Here is a 9,270-nt window from a genome sequence, read left to right as displayed (position 1 = left end):
GGAAAATATCGTCTTAAGTGAGGATATTGACCCCCGAATAGGCGAGGATAAGTCCGAGCTCCAGGCTATTGAAGAGCTTGAGGAAGTAAACATCGATCCACAGAACCCTTCACGGATGGTCAAGCTCGGGAAAAACCTCTGTAACAAGAGGAAAGCGAAGCTGATCAGCTTTCTGCAGGATAACCTGGATGTGTTTGCGTGGTCACACGAGGACATGGTGGGAATCAGTCCAAATGTCATCACGCACACCCTTCATCTGGACAAGGGCGTTCCTGCGAAGTCCCAGAAGCAGAGGCGCCTTGGAACAACCCGGGCTGAGGCCTTAGAGGAAGAAGTAGCCCAGCTCAAGAAATGCGGCTTTATCCGTGAAGCCAAGTTTCCAGTTTGGGTCGCCAACCCCGTGCTGGTCCCGAAGCCCAACGGGAAGTGGCAGACCTGCATCGACTTTTCCGACCTGAATAAAGCCTGCCCTAAAGATTGTTTTCCCTTGCCAAGGATTGACCAATTGGTGGATGCCACGGTGGGGCACGAGCTCATTTCCTTTATGGACGCGTACACAGGCTACAATCAGATCACCATGAATCTGGCGGACCAGGAGCACACCAGCTTCATGACCCCGACTAGCGTCTATTGTTACAAGGTCATGCCATTCGGGCTGAAGAACGCTGTCACTACATACCAGAGGTTAGTAAATAGAATGTTCGCCAACCAGATTGGGAAGAACATGGAAGTGTATGTTGACGACATGCTAGTCAAGTCAAATACTGTCGATAACCATGTTTCCGACCTGGAGGAGTGCTTCAAGATACTACGGGAGTATGGCATGAGGCTTAATCCACAGAAGTGCACTTTTGGAGTCACATCTGGAAAATTCCTGGGTTTCATCGTCGATACCCGAGGAATCGAGGCAAACCCCGACAAGATTAGATCATTACTCGAGCTTCCCTCACCCAGGTCGTACAAAGACGTCCAAGGCCTGATAGGAAGGGTGGCAGCCCTCAATCAGTTTATTTCAAAATCCACCGATAAGTGCCTGCCATTCTACAACCTGCTCTGAGGGAATAAGAAGTTCGAATGGACAGAAGAGTGCGAAAGTGCTTTTCTCGATCTAAAGGCACATCTGGCCGAGCCACCCGTATTATCCAAACCAAAGGCAGGAGAGCCCCTTTTTCTCTACCTAGCAGTCACAGAGGATGCAGCTAGTGTCGTATTGGTTCGAGAAGAAGACCGGGTTTAGAAACCGGTCTACTACATTAGCAAGAGACTTCTCGGAGCTGAATCCCGATACCCTTTGATGGAAAAATTGGCGTTCTGCCTTATCACGGCCTCCCGAAAGCTCGGGCCATACTTCCAGTCCCACTCAATACACGTCATGACCGATAAGCCTTTAAGGAAGGTTTCGCAAAAACCTGAAGCATCGGGATGCCTGTTAAAGTGGGCTGTCGAGCTCAGTCAGTTCGAGATTTTGTACACTCCGCAAACTGCTATAAAAAGTCAGGCCCTGGCCGATTTTGTGGCAGAGTGTACAGGATTCCGGGAGGACCCTGCAGAAGACTCACCCTAGCTCACCTCGGTCCAGGCGTCATGGAAGATCTTCGTAGATGGCTCGTCCAACGAGAACGGCTCCGGGGCTGGAATCATTTTGATATCCCCCGAGGGACATAGATTCCACTCGGCGCTAAGATTCGGATTCAAGGCCTCCAACAACGAGGCCAAATACAAAGCTTTGCTGGCCGGGCTAAGAATAACCCAGGAGCTAAAGGCGAGCTCCGTCTAGTGCTTTAGTGACTCCCAGCTTGTGGTAAACCAGGTTCTGGGCGAATATCAAGCACGAGGACCCAAGATGGCTACCTACCTGGCAAAGGTAAAAATTAAGCTGTCCGCATTTGGGCGAGGCTTACTCGAGCAGATACCTTGAGAGCAGAACGCTAACGCAGACGCTCTTGGCAAGCTCGCCACCTCCGGGGAGACAGAGGCTTTGGGGTTAGTGCCGGTAGGATTCTTGGAGAAACTAAGTATAGAAGAAGTCAGGGCGGAGGTCGAGATGATCGACGCCAGGCCGACCTGGATGACCCCCATCCTTGAGTATCTCACTGAGGGGAAGCTACCTGAAGGGCGTAATGATGCGCGATGGGTACTGTACCAGGCCCCAAGGTTTACGGTGGTAGACGGGGTTCTATACTGGCGTGGGCACTCCCTACCTCTCCTACGATGTGTTCTTCCAGGCGAAGCAAAGGCCATCTTGTAGGAGGTGCATGAGGGTTTTTGCGGGGATCACACTAGGGGGCAAAGCTTGGCCCTAAAGGTCTTAAGGCAAGGATATTACTGGCCCACTTTGTCCAAGGACTCGATCTCATATGTCAAGAAGTGCGACAAGTGCCAGCGATTCGCCACAGTTTCCCAAGCTCCCCCAGTCGAGCTGAAGATGATCTCTTCCCCATGGCCATTTGCAGTCTGAGGAATCGGCTTGGTTGGCGCCCTCCCTACTGGAAAAGGCGGGGTCCGCTACGCCGTGGTGGCCATCGACTACTTTACGAAGTGGGTTGAGGCAGAACCTTTGGCAACGATAACGTCAAAAAAAGTCCTCGACTTCATGGTTAAGAGCATTATCTGCCGATTCGGGCTGCCCAAGAAGATCATTTCCGACAATGGGACTCAGTTTGACAGCGACCTATTCACCGAGTTTTGTGAAAGGTACGAAATTGTGAAAAGCTTCTCCTCCGTGGCCTATCCTCAGGCGAATGGCCAGGTCGAGGCCGTCAATAAGACCCTAAAGGCGAGCCTCAAGAAGAGACTAGACGAAGCCAAGGGGGTCTGGCCAGAATAGCTCCCCTAGGTTCTGTGGGCATACCGGACCTCGCACCGGACTCCTACGGGTCATACTCCTTTCTCCCTGACTTTTGGGAGTGAGGCGGTCCTCCCCGTGGAGATTAAGGTACCTTCGCAGAGAGTCCAGGCATATGATCAGGACCGCAACCACGAGCTACTTTGCGCTTCCCTTGACTTGGTTGATGAAAGACGAGAAGATTCGCAACTCCAGCTCGCACATTACCAGCAAAAAATTACTCGTTATTTCAACTCAAATGTCAAAAAGCGCGCATTTAGCATTGGCGACCTGGTCCTGAGGAGGGTTTTCTTAGCCGGTAAGGATCCCAAAGATGGAGTATTGGGACTGAACTGGGAAGGGCCATATCAAGTCATCGAGGTCATTAAAGAGGGAACTTACAAATTAGCTCGGCTCGATGGAGGGGCAGTCCCACGAACTTGGAACGCCATCCATTTGAAGAGATATTATCAATGACCCCCCTTGTAAGGCCTAAAAGGCCATTTTTTATGTATTAAGCAATGAGAATTAACTTTTTGTTTATGATTGTACATGTTTACAGGTGTAATCTAAAGTAACCACGAAAGACCCTTTCCTAGTTACTTGGGGGGCATATGGTGCCTGGATATAACCAGGTCGCCTTAAAGACTTAGAAGTTAATTCAAATTGATTGATCGTTGTTTTTCTTAAAAAACGCGAGATATTGATAAAGGATTAACGCGAACTAAGCTCTACCCTGGATATAACCGGGTCATAAAACTTAGAAGTTAATTTAAATCGATTGATCGTTGTTTTTCTTAAAGAGCACGAGATATTGATAAAAATTAACGCGAACTAAGTTTTCAAACTAAGTTCCTGGATATAACCAGGTCATAAAACTTAGAAGTTAATTTAAATCGATTGATCGTTGTTTTTCTTAAAGAGCATGAGGTATTGATAAAAATTAACACGAACTAAGTTTTCAAACTAAGTTCCTGGACATAACCAGGTCATAAAACTTAGAAGTTAATTTAAATCGATTGATCGTTGTTTTTCTTAAAGAGCACGAGATATTGATAAAAATTAACACGAACTAAGTTTTCAAACTAAGCTCCTGGACATAACCAGGTCATAAAACTTAGAAGTTAATTTAAATCGATTGATCGTTGTTTTTCTTAAAGAGCACGAGATATTGATAAAATTTAACACGAACTAAGTTTTTCAAAATAGTAACTAAAATGCGTAAAGGCAAAAGGAAGTAAACCAATCAAAAGTAAAAATTGATAAAACCGATTGTCTCGAGGTAGAAAAACCTCATGCAAAGTTACACAAAAAAAAATGAGAATAATAAAGGAATGGGTGCGAAAAAGAAAGGCCCTAAGCTCCACCAGGCTGCCTCGTGGAGGTCGCCGTCTCGCCCTCCTGCTCGGCTACAACGGATGCCTCCCCAGTTTCAGAAGGTGCCTCTTGCTGGAGGCGAGCTTTGAACCCCTCCAGGAAGACCTCCCCGTCCGCTCTTAAGAAGGAGAAGTCGCCGTCCGGGTTATAGGCCCAACAGTGGTAGAGCATGTCCTCCATGGCGGTGCTGGAAGCTGCCTTCTCCATTTCCAAGGCGGCTTTAGCCTCCTCGGCCCCGGCCTTCGTAGAGTCTAGCTCGAGCAGCGCAGCAGCAAGGGTGGCTTTGGTAGCCTTGGCCTCTTGAAGCTTAGGGTGGGCTTCTTCTAGCTTGGCCTGCACGGCCGCCAGGGCATCCTTGGCTTCTTTTTCTTTCTGTTGGGCCGTCTGCAAGGAAGTTTGATGGGTGGTCACAACCGCCTGATGCTCGCCCCTCATATCCTCAGCTGGGCCTTCGTCCTGGCTATGCTCCGGTGAAGGGCCAAGATGCTCTGCAAAAACAGAGAGGCAACTGCCTTAGAAAAAAAAAAAGAGAAAGGAAAAACAAGGCAAGGCATGATAATCAAAAATCATAAAAGGGTAAGGTCAGCTTACCGTTAGGGCCATGCCCAATGAAGTTTCCATTACGCCCACCGGGCTCCTTGTTTCGATGGCCCGCAGCTCTCTCTCATTAAAGCGATAGAAGTGGTTGACGGCGTAGCTCGCCGTCTCATACACCATCCCCCGAAAGACATTTGGAATCTTCTCCAGATCCTGGGGGTCCACCGGGATACGTACCTCGGGGGGCGCAGTTGCCAAGGCCACGAGCTCCGCCCCTGTGTCCCGGACAAATGCCAGAGCTCGCGGAGGGGGTGGGGGCATGTTCTCCACTACAGCAATAGGTGTAGTTTCCTCGGCCTGGGCAACTGGGGTCTGCTCTTTCCCCTTTGCAGGGGACTTGGTTGGGGTCCTAGCGGCTTTCTTCGCCACCCGGAGCTTTTTCATTTTGGGCCCAGAGGCCCCAGCTGAGGGGTTCCCTTCGGTGAACATAACTTGCAGATTTTTTCCCCCGGGCTGAGACATCTCCTCTGGCAAAATAAAGACAACATCAATATGTCAGTAAGCAGTCATGCAAAAACAAAAACAAGGGGGAAAAAGGCGAAACTCAAGTATATATATATATACTAAAAGGAATCCTATCCCCCGAGCTAGAAGAGGAATCTATGGTCACGACCATCGACCCCGGAGCTTCTGCGGGGGAATCTAAGACAATTACTTCCCAAGCTGGTGCTGGTTCTGGATCCGAGGCTGTCTCAGGACTAGACTCTTCTACGTATTACCTAAGACCCGGAGCTACGACACCCTCCCGGAGTGATGGCCATGACCGAAGGTTGGTCCCATACTCCTCGAATAGGACCGACCTAAAGGTTAGGGTGTTGTCTACAACTATGGTACCCCTAGGGCGGCTACTTTCGTAATCCAACACGAGCTGGTCGACGTAGTGGAGCAGGGTTGCATCAAAGTCTGGGTCACTTCGATGGCGTTGGACGAGCTGTTTGGGATTGAACCTAGCTAGCCGGGGGTCTGCAGTTGCCCTATCTAAGTTCCTAAACATATATGGGTTACCTTGGCCGGAGGGACCTGCAGATGCTCCGGACCGGATCCTCTCCTCGTCCATTCTTTGGGCGACCTTCAGCGCTTGCTTCCTCGTCCTCACGAGGGGCACCTCGTCCTCCTAGTCCTCCTCATCCTCATCCCCCGCGGCCTCCTCCACGGGGATAGGCCTCTTCTCGCGAGCTGGGGGAGGCACCCGGGGCCTCCTCAGATTCAGAGTCTGGCCTGGGGAGATCAGCTTGCAGGCCAACATCGTCTCGTCTATCACAAGCTGGCGATATTCCTTTTCACTGGGGGGCAAGCCCGCCAGTGTCTCGTACTGGCTCCTGAGGATCACAGACTTCTCTGTCCTCGCGAAGATAGCTGCAGAATTATTCTAAGTCAGAAATGGATACAGGGGCGAGCTAACCGATACTTAACTTATGAGCTAGAGATGAAAGGTACTTACGAGGACGGTTGAAGTAATGTAGGTCGCAGTTGCGAAACCCCTTGGACATAAAGAACTAGTCTTTGAAGTCGTTGGGGTGGCTGGGCAGCTCGATTACCACAACTGTATTTGGCTTTGAGGTAGAAAAAGTATAAGATATCTGCCGGAGTGGGGACCTCCCACTCCTGTTTCAAGAACAGATATCTCAACCCCGCCAACAAACGGTAGGAGTTGGGGGGGAGCTGGAAAGGGGCCAACCTCACATAATTGAGGAAGTCGGGGAAGTACTGATCCAGCGGGAGGAAAGCCCCAGCTTTGAAGTGCTCGCCACTCCAGGCCGCGAACTCCTCGTCGAGCGGCGCGCAGCTCCGCTCACCTTCTGTGAGAGGTCGGACGATCAAGGCCCCCCCCCCCCCAGTTCGATACCATGGGAAAGAAATATCTTATTCACTTTCCCCTGGTCAGTGATCTTCGAGATGATCCTTTCAGCCTCGAAGAAAGCATCGGGCGTCACCTCGAGCTCCTGCTCCACGGCCGGCCCGAAGGCAGGGATTGGGGAGTCCGTCATCACCTCTTTTCCCTTGGATTGTTGGGAGGACGAGCTGCCAGTGATCCTCTTTGGAGCGTTCTTCTTGACTGCCATTTGGTCGCCTAGCGAACAAAAGAAAAGATTCTAGAAAAGGCGACCTAAGCATAAGGAAGAATCAAAAGGAGTGTTTCTTTGCACGAGCTGAGGTAATCTCAGCCCGTGGAGAGTGAGACCATGCGGTTCTATGAACACACGCCTGTGCTCCCAACAGATCCCCGATTACTCATAATTCGTGTGTCAGGAGGGCCAGGATAGAATTTTGCCTTGGAAGGAAACCCATAAAATTTCCCCAGAAAATGCACCCTATAAACCGTGTTCCTAAATGGTTTTCTACTACAAGAGATACCCTAACCTAAAGGCTTTCTCCATTCATACCCACAAAAACCAAAAAAACCTTGCATGCGGCTACAGTAAATATTTACCTAGGCTACAGTGAAAAATAATCTCAAAGCATGCATGGTCAGGAGACTTACAAACTGTTCTGGTTGAGAAGAGGATGAAGGGGTCGTCTGGGTTGGGGCTTCGTCGGAGTAGTTGATTCCAAAGCTTCAAGGGAGCCCTTACACCTGAACTTCTTGAGTGCTGGGAATGGTGACCGAAGAGAAGAAGGTTTTTCTAAAATACCCTACTGTGGCCCTACACGATGTCGTGTACCACGAGCAGGGGCTTAGGGGGCAAATGTACGCCCTGATTTTCCAACGGACTATTAGCGAGCTGAGATACGGCCTAAATTATAATCAGCCACGTGGATTCCCCATGACCGGAGCTGTTGTCGTCAGGTCCTACCTCGTTAGCTCAGGGTATCCAAAGGTTCGCCAAGATTACTTAAGGACTGAGTCTGGACTCTGAAGGCCACAGGTCGAGGGAAGCATCCAGCTTGTGGTACGAGCTAGAGTTGGAGGCTGTGACCTTTTATAAAGTCAACCACGCAAGGTAAACATGCATATATCAGAAATCACGTGTCTGATATATCCTTGACTTCTCGGACACGCATCATGAACGTGCGTATTCAGACACCCACGACTGGGTTGGGCCGTGCGGCCCATTATCCCCCTTACCTATTGATTAGACAACACTTCATGTGTCAAGTTTTAGGAATTAATCATGAATGTCACAGAGTTGACATGATAGGTAAGAAGGTCACGGGATGACCTTCTTACCAACTCCCATGTGCCCTCTCCTATAAATATGGAGACCCTGGGAGTTGCAAAGGGTTGGATTCTATTGTGTAAGGAAATACCCTGTAAAAGAATACCAAGCATATAGCAATAATATTGGCTGGTGGAGTAGAATGATTTTAACCTTTGAACCACCTAAAAAACATGATTGTGTCACCAGTCCATTTACAAATATCATTCATCTATTTCGGTTCAACATATGCACTAATCCCTTCCTTTTATTTTCTTAAATTCCTTTTGGCGAAGAACCGCGTCAACAATATTAGTTAATATAAATAAGTAAACTCATGAAAAAACTGATGAATAGTTATTGGACTACAATATATGCGAAAGGTATAAATGATATTACTACTAGTTTGAATTCATTACATAGAACACAACTATCCTACCATAACAAAACCACCTACATGCCGTCAAACATGATTTTAATATAATTTGTGTTTCCCAAGCATACAAATCCAAACAACAATTTCAAAATATTTGAAATACAAAAAATACAGCTATATTATATGATGCACAACCATATCTAAACGTATAAATCTACTTCTATCTTCCATAACAAGTATTTTTTTAGACTGGAAACAAAAGTGCACAATTCATGAATTCAATAATTTAAGCAATAATATTATTGTATTTAATATGAAAACAAAAAAATCATTAAACAACCTTCATATAATAATTTGATTACAAAATCACATCCACATCTCCACATTCCTTAAATCATTACCTAATTGAAATTCCTCTCCACAATAAACAACTTTTGATAAGTATGGTGAGAGTTTAACAGGTCAAATTTTCATTATAATGAAAGTATTTTGTTCATTACTTCATTTCTCCAACCATTGCCATTATTACTTTTGTACGCCCTGATTTTCCCACGGGCTGATTAGTGATCTGAGATACGGCCTAATCATGACTACCACGTGGACATCCCCAAGACCGGAGCTGCCATCGTAAGATCCTACCTCCTTAGCTCGAGGTAACCTAAAGGTTCACCGAGATTACCTAAGGATTGAGTCTGGACTCTAAAGACCACAGGTCGAGGCAGGCATCCAGCTCGTGGTACGAGCTAGAGTTGGAGGCTATGACCCTTTATAAAGTCAACCACGCAAGGTAAACGTGCATATATCAGACATCACGTGTCTGATATATCCCTGACTTCTCGGACACGCAGCGTGAACGTGCGTATTCAGACACCCACGACTGGGTTGGGCCGTGCGACCCATTATCCCTTTACCTATTGATTAGACCACACTTATGTGTCAGGTTTTAGGAATTAATCATG

The sequence above is a fragment of the Humulus lupulus genome, chromosome 7, assembly GCF_963169125.1.
Source record: "Humulus lupulus chromosome 7, drHumLupu1.1, whole genome shotgun sequence".
Taxonomy (NCBI): domain Eukaryota; kingdom Viridiplantae; phylum Streptophyta; class Magnoliopsida; order Rosales; family Cannabaceae; genus Humulus; species Humulus lupulus.
This window is presented reverse-complemented; position numbering follows the sequence as displayed.